Source organism: Peromyscus leucopus, chromosome 20 (assembly GCF_004664715.2).
Source record: "Peromyscus leucopus breed LL Stock chromosome 20, UCI_PerLeu_2.1, whole genome shotgun sequence".
NCBI lineage: Eukaryota > Metazoa > Chordata > Mammalia > Rodentia > Cricetidae > Peromyscus > Peromyscus leucopus.
In genome coordinates, this window is record NC_051080.1 from 44429765 (window position 1) to 44442441 (window position 12677).

The 12677-nt window shown below is 49.5% G+C and overlaps 1 long non-coding RNA gene across 3 annotated transcripts in view; it reads right to left on the reverse strand.

Annotated features, from left to right (window-relative positions):
• Nucleotides 1-12677, reverse strand: part of LOC119086384 — a 38128-nt gene that overhangs the window by 8590 nt on the left and 16861 nt on the right. For 2 of the 3 annotated variants that reach the window (XR_005089665.1, XR_005089664.1), the window contains exons 2-3: nt 3881-5488; nt 3126-3749 (exon numbers count right to left, since the gene is read on the reverse strand). This is a non-coding gene — a long non-coding RNA (uncharacterized LOC119086384). Of the gene's footprint in view, nt 1-3125; nt 3750-3880; nt 5489-12677 lie in introns of those variants that run through there. The other variant, XR_005089666.1, reaches the window with a different exon arrangement.

A 12677-nucleotide genomic window follows, 5' to 3' on the forward strand; every position in this document is an offset into this window, starting at 1 on the left:
AAAGCGGCACGGAGCAGGGAGATTTGGCAGTGGAGTGTCTGTCAAAGGCCTGTTTACGGTTGAGACCTGCCTGCCCTGGGGAGTGGGGTAATCTCTTCTTAAGCTTCTGGATTTCCGGGAGGAAAAACAAGAAAACAAGGTGCGTTAGCAAAGGTGCACGAGTCTCTGGGTGTTTGCTCTTTGTAAAGAGACCTCGGTAAGGCTGCTGTGTGGCTGAAAACAAGCCTGTGTTGAGGCTTCATTTCAGAAGATTCAAAAACACCAGAGCTTGGGAGAACAAGAGGCAGGAAGAGAGCAGGGAGGGGATGGGATGGAGTCACAGATACAAGCACCAGAAGCTTGATCTCTGGAAAGATGATTCCCGCTGAAGCTTTCTGCAGAGTGAGAAAGAAACCTCTGCCTTTCCCTGTTCTCACCCTTCCCTGCTCTCACCCTTCCCTGCTCTCACCTTTCCTTGCTCTCACCTTTCCCTGCTCTCACCCTTCCCTGTTCTCACCCTTCCCTGTTCTCACCTTCCTTTCTCACCCTTCCCTGTTCTCACCCTTCCCTGTTCTCACCCTTTCCCTGTTCTCACCCTTCCCTGTTCTCACCCTTCCCTGTTCTCACCCTTCCCTGTTCTCACCCTTCCCTGTTCTCACCCTTCCCTGTTCTCACCCTTCCCTGTTCTCACCCTTCCCTGTTCTCACCTTTCCCTGCTCTCACCCTTCCCTGTTCTCACCCTTCCCTGTTCTCACCTTTCCCTGTTCTCACCCTTCCCTGTTCTCACCCTTCCCTGTTCTCACCCTTCCCTGCTCTCACCCTTCCCTGTTCTCACCCTTCCCTGTTCTCACCTTTCCCTGTTCTCACCCTTTCCCTGCTCTCACCCTTCCCTGCTCTCACCCTTCCCTGTTCTCACCCTTCCCTGTTCTCACCTTTCCCTGTTCTCACCCTTCCCTGTTCTCACCTTTCCCTGTTCTCACCCTTCCCTGTTCTCACCTTTCCCTGTTCTCACCCTTTCCACTGTTCTCACCTTTCCCTGTTCTCACCCTTCCCTGCTCTCACCTTTCCCTGCTCTCACCCTTCCCTGTTCTCACCTTTCCCTGTTCTCACCCTTCCCTGTTCTCACCCTTCCCTGTTCTCACCCTTCCCTGCTCTCACCTTTCCCTGTTCTCACCTTTCCCTGTTCTCACCAGCTCTCTCTCGTAGAGATGTGTCTTTGTTTGCTGGAATGCCCTTTCCTGCCCATTGCAAGCCACCTGTTCTTCGGGGCTTATTCAGTGCCCTCTGCCCTGCAAATCCTTCTTGGGTATCCCTGAGTAGATGTATAATTGTATAATTCCTTCACTTTCTGCAGTTTTAGAAGACTTTTTTCATTTATAATTTTTTGTTTTTGTTTTTCAAGACAGGGTTTCTCTGTATAGCCCTGGCTGTCCTAGATCTTGCTCTGTAGACCAGGCTACCCTTGAACTCACAGAGATCTGCCTGCCTCTGCCTCCCAAATGCTGGGATTAAAGGTGTACACCACCACACCTGGCTTCATTTATAATTAAAAAAAAAAAACCCTCTAATTATGGTTTCCTATTATGTATATATACATAACTAAATTTACCATAGTCACCATTTTTCTGTATGTGTACAATATGTGTGTGATGTGTGTATGTGCATATGCGTGTGTGTGCATATGGAGGCCAGAGATCAGTATTGGGTGTTTTCCTTTGTTGTGCTCCACAATATTTTTTGAGGCAGGGTCTCTCACTGAAGCTGGAGTTCACCAATTCTCAAGACTAACCAGTTGGTGAGCTCAGCAATCTTCCTGTTGCTGCTTTCCAGCACTGGAATTAGAGGCACACACACCATGCTTGGCTTTTTATGAGGTTTCTGGGGGTGCAAGCTTAGGTGCTTATGCTTGCCCAGCTGACATTCTGCTGATCAGAGCTGTCTCCCCAGCCCTCCATCTACTTTTAGGGTGCAGTTGAGAAGTGCTGTGCAGAGTCACATCATTTCCAATCAAGCTCCAGATCATCTTAGAAAAAAAAGAAAACGAACCTCTTAACCTATTAGAACCTATTGCGTAATAGGTTTACTTATTAAAGACTTACTACTTAGCTAAGCCCACACTCCCTGGCCCCTCAGCTGGGACAACCTTTGGCTGTTTTGCCTCTAGAGGTTTGGCTGGTCTAAGTATCTCCTAAAAGAAACCATACAATAGCTGTCTTTTGTAACTGGCTTGTTTCACTGCACACCAGTTGTCCTTAAGGCCTAGCCACGCTCTAACATGGGGTAGAATTACCTTCTTTTCCAAGAATGAGAATTGGGCTCATTTTCTAGGGACCTACATAACCTGCTGTCTTATTTTTAAACTATGTATATACATTTTATCTTCTTTATAGGGTTCTAAATTTCTGGAGGAGAAGTGCTGTGGGATGTTCTGTATGTCCTGTGGGAGCCCGTTCTTGGGTTCCTCGTGGCTTTACCCAGCAGGTCCGCATAGAGGATGATTAGGACCACGGGTCTGCGTGTAGGTGTCTGAGATGGTCTGCACTTGGCTGTGCTGGGGGGATGGTCTGTATGGCAAATGTGTTGCTCTGATTGGTCAATAAATAAAACCTGATTGGCCGTGGCTAGGCAGGAAGTATAGGCGGGACTAACAGAGAGGAGAAATAAAAGAACAGGAAGGCAGGAGTCACTGCCTGGAGCCGCCACCAGGACAAGGAAGATGTAAAGTACCAGTAAGCCACGAGCCACGTAGCAAGGTATAGATTTATGGGAATGGATTAATTTAAGCTATAAGAACAGTTAGCAAGAAGCCTGCCACGGCCATACAGTTTGTAAGCAAAATAAGTCTGTGTTTACTTGGTTAGGTCTGAGAGGCTGTGGGACTGGTGGGTGACAAAGATTTGTCCTGACTGTGGGCCAGGCAGGAAAACTCTAGCTACAGAGAAGCTCTCAGTCTGTAGTTTGAGTCTCCACTGCATCTGTTAACCTAATGCATGGCAGAGAGCATGTGCCATCTAAATTTGTGGTGAGAGAATAAAAACAGTTGCTGCTGTAGCCGGGTGGTGGTGGCGCATGCCTTTAATCCCAGCACTTGGGAGGCAGAGCCAGGTGGATCTCTGTGAGTTCGAGGCCAGCCTGGACTACAGAGTGAGTTCCAGGAAAGGCGCAAAACTACACAGAGAAACCCTGTCTCAAAAAACAAAACAAAACAAAAAAATTGCCGCCATCTTGTCTCAACTTGATTCTTCTAGCCTTTGACGCTCCCCATCATCAATAGCCCTAAAAGGCTCAACAGCAATGCAAAGAACTCCAAAAGAAGACAGAGCAGAAAGAGACTGGCTGGTCTCACCAATGTCATTCCTATCTTGTTACCCATCATCCTTGAATTAGCCCCTTGTCTCCTGGCTGGATCTCTCTGCTTCCTTTGGGAAATGTCTCCTTTGAGACTGGAGAGCTGACCCAGTCATGAAGGAACTGGAAAAGCCGGAACGGAAGAGAGAAGAGTGAAGGAGCAGTTCATACAAGCAGCAACACTGGGATTTAGACTTTTTACCCTGCTAATGTTTGGCTATGAAAGTCATTGCTTTTGAGAGGTATTTTCTGATAAAGATGAAGCTGGGGATCGAAGGACTGGGGAGTCTTCCTGCAGCTCCCCATGGTGGAGGTGTCGTCCTCAGTACCGATGTGCAGAGGTGGGGTGGGCACCATCCTCATGACCAGGCTCATGTCACTATGAGAGTAGGTGGTCAATTTCTTATTGTGGGAGGGGGTTCCTGTAAAATAATGAGTTCATGTGGCTGTGTGCTAGTACATGTTTATATGTAGTAGACATGTGCAAGTACATGTCTATATTCATGGTACTTGGGAGGCAGAGGCAGGAGGGTATCACAAGTTCTCAACCTACCTGGCCTGATTAGTGAGTTCCTGACCATCCAGGCTACATCTCAAGACCCTTTTTCAAGGATCAAACACTGTCCAACCAACCAATCAAAGGTGACTGACCACTGTTTCCTCTTCTGTCCTTCTACCTCTTGTCATAGGGATGATGTATCCAAAAAGTCCTTGACAGGTGAGGACCTCTCGACATTGGACTCCTCAGTGTCCAGAGCTGTAGGAAATACAGCACCTTTCTTCATAAATTACCCAAGCTCAGATATTTTGTTACAGCAGCCAAAATGGGCTGATGTTACCTAACAAACAACAGGAATTTTCTCTCCCAAGATGTCAGTCTAAAATTTTGCTCATTACACAATGCAGGAACAATAAGAGAAAAGTTGCTAGAATCTGGCTAAGAGGGATCTTGGAGAACTTAAATGTAACTTCCTGCTTTGTCTATAAGAGCTATTTTTGGAGTTATTTTACTTAGCTCATAACTACCACCCCCCATTGTTCTTCCGTAGTCTGATGCAAGAGGAATCGTGGCGTGCACGGATGGAGTCAAGCAGCCCTGCATTGATGGTAGTGTGACCTGTGGCAGCCACGTCTCCTCACAGAAAATGTGGGGACTACCATCTTCCTGGAAAGGCTGCGTTTTCAGGTCATTCCATGCTGTAGGTGGCTGCCCCTGTGCAGGAGACTGGTGAATCAGCTTCGTTTGGATCCAAGACTCTGTGCCCACACTTGATGCCCAGGCTTGTCCTTCTTCTAGCTTCCCATAGTCCCCATGGACACTATGGTGGCTCATCCTTTTGGAACAGAAGGACTCATTACAGAACAGTATTCTGGTGTGTAACAAGGCTCTTTTAGGCCCAGGGAAGCCTTGCTTGAAGATGGAATTTTCAGATGCACAAGAGAACTCATACAAGAATGAAATACTCAGATTTCTCTCCCAGATGGTTATCTCTGCTGGGAGCCAGTTTCTTTAGTCTGCAATGTTGCCAGGGCTGGTGGAGTTTAGCCTTCAGAAGAGTCTTCAGCTTCTTGACACACATCGGACCCTCATTCTTTCTTTCATGCCCGCACACATGCAGTCATTTTGAGACAACGTCTCACATGTCCCAGGCTGGTACTTGAACTTGCTGTAGAGTTAGTGACATTGAACTTTTGATCCTCCTGCCTCCCAGGTGCTGGGATTTCAGGCTTGCATGACGACACCTAGTTTTGTGCAAGGCTGAGGGAAAAACCCTGCAGGCTACCAGCCTAGCCTCACTCACAGCCCTTCCCATCACTTGTGTTGGAAACGCCTTCTCCTCGGGACTGGCACACAGGCAGGTGCCCAGCTAGCCGGACAGAGACAGAGCTGGGCAATCTCTGCACCAGTGCTGGAGCCGGTGCCTCACCAGTCCTGGACATACTGTTTGTCAACTCTTCCTTCTTGGAGACCAGAGAAGGAAATGGCTGCTTCTCAGCAAAGGAAGTGATTTGCAGAGGCTTCAAGGAAGCAGTTTTAATCTCGCCTTAAAGGATGTGAGGAGGGGCTTAGTGGACCCTGAAGAAGGTGTCAGGAGAAGGAACAGTAGCTGTACAGATGAAGCAGAGAGTCGTGGTGGCCCTGGAAGTCTCAGAAGATCATCTAAAGGACAAGACACAGAGAAGGGAACATAGAAACATAACATGCATTGAATGACATGGTGGCCATTCTCTAAGATGCTCCCCAGTGACCTCTGCCTCTTGCTTTTCATACCCAGTGTAAGGGACCCAGACTCACTAACAATCACATGAGTGAGCAGGGCTGTATCGTTCCCCAATCCCAGCCAAGCCTTCCGATGAGACTGCATAGCCACTGCTTGGTGGCTGTCTCACAAAAGACATTGCCTTATGGTTTTAAGCCACTAAATTTGGGGATAACCTGTTACACTCTGGTAAGTAACTAATATGGACATTTACTCTAATATGTCAGGCACTGAGGCAGCTGTTTTACCTAACTAATTCATCAACAGTGTTAGTCGGTTACTTCTAGTGATGTGCGTGTTAGTTGTCCCCCTGCAGGCTCATGTGTGAACACTTCAGTCCCCAGACAACTGTTTTGGGAGATGGTGGAATCTTTTGGACATGTGACCTCGTAGGCAGACATAGGGCTGCAAGCCCATAAGGGTGGGACTTCCTGGTCATACCCCACCTAGATCTTCCTATGTCTCTTGGCTTCCTGTTCAGTACCATGAAACAAAGAGCTACCACAGATATCCCCCCCGCACACCTTTCCCATCGTGAAGGTCCTGAATCTTCTTAAACCACGAGGTACAATGGGGCCCTCCTCCTCGTATCACTGTGCACCGGTCACGGTGATAAGAAAAGTAACTAACTCGGTACTCGGTATCGGTGTTCCAATGGCTCCAGTAAATAACGCTGAAGTTTAGACGTCAGCGCAGCTCCTGCTCCGTATTTACAGGTAGAAGAATGTGTTCTCATAACTTGGGCACCATATATTCTGGAAGGAGTCCCTAAAGACTGTAGTTAAGAGCATTCCTGCTGTCCTTCTGTCCTGTTCCATACCCCCAAAGTCTTTTTTTTTTTTTTTTTTTTTTTTTTTTTTTTTTTTTTTTTTTTTCTTTCTTTCTGAGTCATTTCCAGGCTGCTCGCTCAAGAGATCGCCTGTCTGTCCATGCTGATTAGCGTCCACACCCCGCTTTCTTTTTTACTTCTTAGTTCTTACATCTCAGCAGAGCTAGACAAGCTTGGAATTCCTCTGCTCCATGATCTTGACAGATTGTGTCATTATCTGCAGACCCATCCTTCACAGAACAGGGACCTGCGCCCCTTGTCCCGCATCTCTTTGCCACACCCTTCATCCAATGTTGTGTGAGAGCCAAAGTTACATTTTAAGTTTTAATTACTCTGCCTAAGAGATCCATGGAACAAAATTGCCTCTGATCTGCAAGCCCCTTGCCCAAGGACAGATAGTTCCTGAAATGCTGGAGGCTACTGTTCATGGGAGATAACAAGCCACATGTTTTCACTCCCCTAAACAAGTTTGTTTGACCCCTCTGTACCAGATGCACTTGTTCACATGTGGGTGTAAAGTATGCTTGCCCCTGGTAGGATGTAGGCTGGAGGTACCCCAGGATGTATGCTTGCCCCTGGTAGGATGTAGGGTGGAGGTACCCAGGATGTATGCTTGCCCTGAGTGGATGTAGGGTGGAGGTACCCAGGATGTATGCTTGCCCCTGGTAGGATGTAGGCTGGAGGTACCCCAGGATGTATGCTTGCCTGTGAGTGGATGTAGGGTGGAGGTACCCCAGGATGTATGCTTGCCCGTGAGTGGATGTAGGCTGGAGGTACCCCAGGATGTATGCTTGCCCGTGAGTGGATGTAGGCTGGAGGTACCCCAGGATGTATGCTTGCCTGCGAGTGGATGTAGGCTGGAGGTACCCCAGGATGTATGCTTGCCTGCGAGTGGATGTAGGCTGGAGGTACCCCAGGATGTATGCTTGCCTGTGAGTGGATGTAGGCTGGAGGTACCCAGGATGTATGCTTGCCTGTGAGTGGATGTAGGCTGGAGGTACCCAGGATGTATTCTTACCTCTGATAGGACCTGGTAGGAAACACCTAAACCACTGCAAAACGTGATTCGGGGCCCTTTTTTGGAGGGGGCAGAACCAGAGATGGACCTGACCAGAGCCCATCCATCTGGCTAGTATTTAATTAAAGCATGCTTCAAATTTGGCTGTGGTAGTGGTCTTGTTCTCGATCAGTGGGATGAACAGTAGTCCTTACCATTCAGTGGTACCCAAGTGGGTGGTGGCATCTTTCCCATTTTCTTATATCAGTGCTAGGTGAAGCCAGAGGGCCCTGTGTTCCCTGTGAGGAATGGGGGACTCTAGCCCTGAGTATTCTTCCCTGGTCTCTGATAAGGAAACAGAAATCCTCCCAACCTTACTATGCCTCTCACACAGTTTCATTGGAAGTGAGGCCTTTGCAGGGCCAGGAGGTGCAGACCTGCCGGATGCTGAGTGTTCCACCTGGGAACGTTTCTCTTTCCTCCCTCTCACATCACCTGCTGGCAGTCTCAGACCTTTGACACAGCGGCAGAGTCGCGAGAGGTCTGTCATGAATGATTACCTTTGGTGAAGACGAAAAACAACTAATTCAACAGGAGAGTCATAAAGGACCTTTGCACCTCAGTTCTCGGTTAACCCTCGGTTAACCCTTAGTTAACCCCCAGCAGGAACGAGCAGTGACTGCCAGCGCAGAAGGGTTAGTCCAAAGGCTACCACTCCCTGGTGGCAGGAGAGCTGGGCTCTTGACCCAGCATGACATCCAAGGACTGGTGGACCCTGGGCTGAGTACCTGGTTTGTGGGGGCTGCTGACTGTTTACTAAATAAGGGATCTAAATTAGAGCGCCCCCAAATTCCCTTCTAGAACCATCTTTGTAGGGCTAGCTTCAGAGAGATATGCCCCTTCCTGTTTCCTTGGCCTCTGTTCACACTGGACCTCTCTGTTCCTGGTGATGACTATGATATGACTAACTGGTACAGAAGTTTCATGGATCGGAGGCTGAGGCACCTGGGGCCCCGCCCCTGGTAAAGAAGCAGAGTCCCCTTGGATCTGAACAAGCCAGGAGCCTTACAGGAAGAAGCACAGTACAGTGTTTAAGAGCCAGAAGCAGCCCACTCACCACCCCCACCTACCACCCCACCACCTGCTGGCAGGTGGGGAGTGGGTGGGACAATGACCTGGGGAAGCAAACGCCCTGGCAGCCTCTCCTTCCAGGAACTGGGCTCCCTCCATCTATACCCGGAACTTGGCGGCTCTATGGAGGCTCACTTTACAGAGGTGGGAAAGTCAGACAAGGCTAAAATCAAGACTCAGAACTCAGCTCTGAGCCGGGCTCAGGAGACACTGGCATCTCCTTAATCAACGCCACAAACATTTGCTAGGGTTAAAGGGGCCTCAGTAGGCCACCAGCGTTAGCTTTCCGGTGCTTCACTCGGCATCGACCTGACGTGACTTGCCCAGGTCCACAGTAAGGGCATGCATTCGGCTCCCACTATGCAGCGGCGATCTCCCACCCCACCAGCCGCTTTGCAGGGTGGACCCGCCCGCAGGAAACGGTAACTGTAACTGCTCCGCCTTGTGCCTGCTTTCTCTAGAACTTCCCTTTCTCTGGAGATGCTTTTGACCCCCACAGCAGGGGCCTCGGCTGGCGTGGAAGGGTGGACACAGGCTCCCTCTTACCTTATCCTGACCTCTTTATCAGGGGTGGCTCACTCCTGAGAAGACCAGGACTGAGCAGGACCTGCCTCTCCACCCCTGCACCTCCTCCTCACCTCCCCTGCCCAGCTCCTCCTGCCCTGCCTCCAGGCAGCTCTGGCCCTGGGGCACTTTTTCCTGTCAGTGGCTTTTGTGGACAAATCACTCTGAGAAAGCCAGGCAGCTGGACTGAATGTGTGCACGCAGAGCACAGAATCGGGGCTGGTGAAGGCCGAGAAGAAAGGAAATTCATGAAACCCGAGCCAGATGACCAGCCTCCCACACCAAGGCGGGACTCAGAGAATATGGCCTTGCATCCTGACATTGGCTGCTTCAAGACAGTTTTGGCCAGGCGGTGGTGGTGCAAGCCTTTAATCCCAGCACTTGGGAGGCAGAGGCAGGTGGAGTTCAAGGCCAGTCTGGTCTACAGAGTGAGTTCCAGGACAGCCAGGGCTACTCAGAGAAACCCTGTCTCGGCAGTAGGGGTGAGAGAGCAGTTTTGAGAAAAATACAGCGTGATCATTTGGTTCCAGGAGACCATGGGGTCTGGAGTTATTAGGGTCATAGCTTAGGCTCTGGTGGTCACAACAAGCAAGACCCAACCACCTTGAATAAACAGAAAGCAACAGTGAAGAGCAGAGCACAGAGATTATTTACTCAGTGTGCTCACACTGGGAAGAAAAACAAGTAGGGGTGAGTTACCCCCACCCCAGCACGTGCACGCACCCTCCCACTCCCACCCATTATTGATCCGACCTTGTCTCTGGCTCCAGTCTGTGGTCCAGAGACACATTCCCCCTCTGGCTGTCCTCTGGCTGGGGCCAGGCGGTTCCCCTCCCCCAGTGTGGGATTCCCGGGAAATTCCAGTTCCTTGAGCTCTTCTGTTTCAGTAGTCTGATGGCCAAAGGGCAGGTTCTCTCTTTAGAATGCATCTTCCCTCCTGCCTGGGCATCCTCAGCATTTTCCAGTCTTCTTGGCCTTGGGGTCAGATGGAGTTGCACCGGTTACTTTCCCAAGCGGGCAAGTGGAGAGATCCCTCCCTCCTCGTGTCCTCCCTCCCTCTTCCCAAGGACTTCCTGCCAGATACTGGGCATCTGTGGAGATCAGAGGCAAGGCTGGGCACTGCCCCTCTGGCTCTGGAGTCCCATGGGAGAGAGAGGCACCCTGTCTAGATACAGCAGTTCTGAGAAAGGCTGCCATGCTGAGGTTCCTAGGCCTTGAGACATGATGTGGCTGAGCTGGAGGACAGGGAAGGCTTTGCAGAAAAGAGATTCTCAGGTTGATCCCTGAGGGGTGCAACCATGGATGCTCGGAGTGAGACTTGCAGGCAGAGGCTAGGGCAGGAGCAGAGTGGAGGTCAGCACAGAGCACATGAGCCACGATCACGTGCTTCTGTGCTGAGTGCTGTGTGGCCTAGCGGTGAGACTGCAGAGGAAGGACTTTTAAAGTACACTGCATGCATATTAGGACATCTTGCATGGTGGTGGCCGTGGAAGGGGCACCTCCACTCCCATAGATGGGGTCCCCAGGTTCAGCCCTCAAGCAAGAATGTATACCTGAGGGAATGCCTGAGCTCAGGGCAGGGACAGGGCCAGAAGGCTGAAGGATGGCTCTTCTCAAATGCTGCACGTCCCTTCTGGAGCTTGAGAAGGCAGATCACCCCAGAGAGAGGCTTCCTTGTGCCGCCTCAACCCTGCCACACTCTAGGTAAGGTGAGCCACCCACCTGAATGATGAGTCAGGGAAGAAGCCTGGACAGGCGGGTGGGTGGCATGGCAGGGCACCCAGCATCCCGAGGGATGGGAAAGCCAGCTCTCCACTAGACCCCCTTTCTCATGAGTATCTTTCCCAGAGACCCACTTGCCCATCCTCTGCAAGCTGCCTGTACTACCCCCCTTCCTGGCTCCCTAGCTCTCTGCAGACTGCCACCATCACCATGGCTACGCCTGCTTCTGCCTCTGCTCTGCTCTCAGCAGGAGTCAGAGCTGGGGGAGGGAGGCTGTCTCAGTAGTCTTCCTATTGAGCTGGCATCTCTTAAAGTCAGCCCAGGGCTACACCAGGCTCAGCCCTTTCTTTGAAGGCTCACCTTTCACAGAAAAGATGGGACCAACTGAACAGGATATCCTAGCCCAGGGAAGCTTAGTTATAGCCTGAAAGGATGTGTGTGTGTGTGTGTGTGTGTGTGTGTGTGTGTGTGTGTGCGCTCACACTTGTTAGACAAGCACTTTACCAACTGAGCTGTCTTCCCAGCCTGGCTTCTTTTTAAAGTATTGATGCATGCTGGCTTCTTTTTAAAGTATTGATGCATGGTGTGTGTGTGGATGTGACTAATGTTGCAGGTCACGTGGAGGCCCACAAAGTGAGATATGTATGAGCTTGCTTTACCCAGCAGGGCTGCATTAGAGGATTACTTGACCACATGAGTGATTACCAGGTGACTGGAAGGGTCTGCACTTGGCTGTGCTAGGGGGAGGTCTTTTGCTCCATGCCTTGGCATTCCTATAAATAGCCCTTTAGAAGAGACAGAGGGGGCTGGTGGATATTGATCCAGGCCCTCCCAAGGCTATTCTATGTTTTCTACCTGTCTCTCTCTCCTCTAGTCTATCTAGTATCTCTTATCCCTCACTCCTCAAGAGTACCCTGTCATAACGTGAGAGCTGATCTCCCACAAATGGTGCCAGTAACAGGGATGGGACTTGGTGAAAGGAGTGTTAGGGAGCGTCGTGGGTGTAAGGGAGCATGCCTGATAATGGATTAAAAATAAAGGCGACAGTATTTTATTCTCGGGATTGAAAGTAAAGTGGCTGAAAGAAATGCCAAAATGAAAAGTGAGACTGCAGTGAATCTCTCTCTGTTTAGGTTTCTTCCTCTCTCTCTCTCCTCTCTCTCTCTCTCTCTCCCCTCTCTCTCTCTCTCTCTCTCTCTCTCTTTCTCTCTCTCTCTTCTCTCTCTCTCTCCTCTCTCTCTCTTTCTCTCTCTCCTCTCTCTCTTTCTCTCTCTCAATTACTATCTATAAAAATTTAGTAAAAATATAGGATTAGGTATAAGGATATTGGGTAAGAAAAAACTTAGGGTAAGATAGGTAAGCAACAAGACAGAAGAGCTGTGTTCTTGATTTTCCAACTATAGGACTATGAATGCAAACTTTAGGAAAGAATTGGAGTCATGAAAAAACACCATGAGAAAAATGGGCAGAAAGATTCCTGTGGAAGCTTTTGGGCTGTGGACAGCTTAGATTTAAGCCTTTAGTGGCAGGGAAAATTTTCCCCTGAGGTGGATGTAGGTGAAATAAAACCCTTCATTTTCTGGCAGTGCCCTGTATGAAAACATCACACTATCAGAATCAGTCTCCTCTTGGCCATGAAGCCAAGTTTAGGTAACAGAAGTTTTGGGGAAAACTTAATAATCACTCTCTCAAACAAAAAAACAAAAAACTAAAAGCTTTTCAGGTTTTTCCTTCAGATTTTTTTTCTCTTTCTGTAAGGGCAAAAATTAAATTCACCTGGAAAAGACATCTATCAGAATGGAAGAGTCAATCATAAAAGTCCTAGCACAGAAAAAGCAAGATGGCA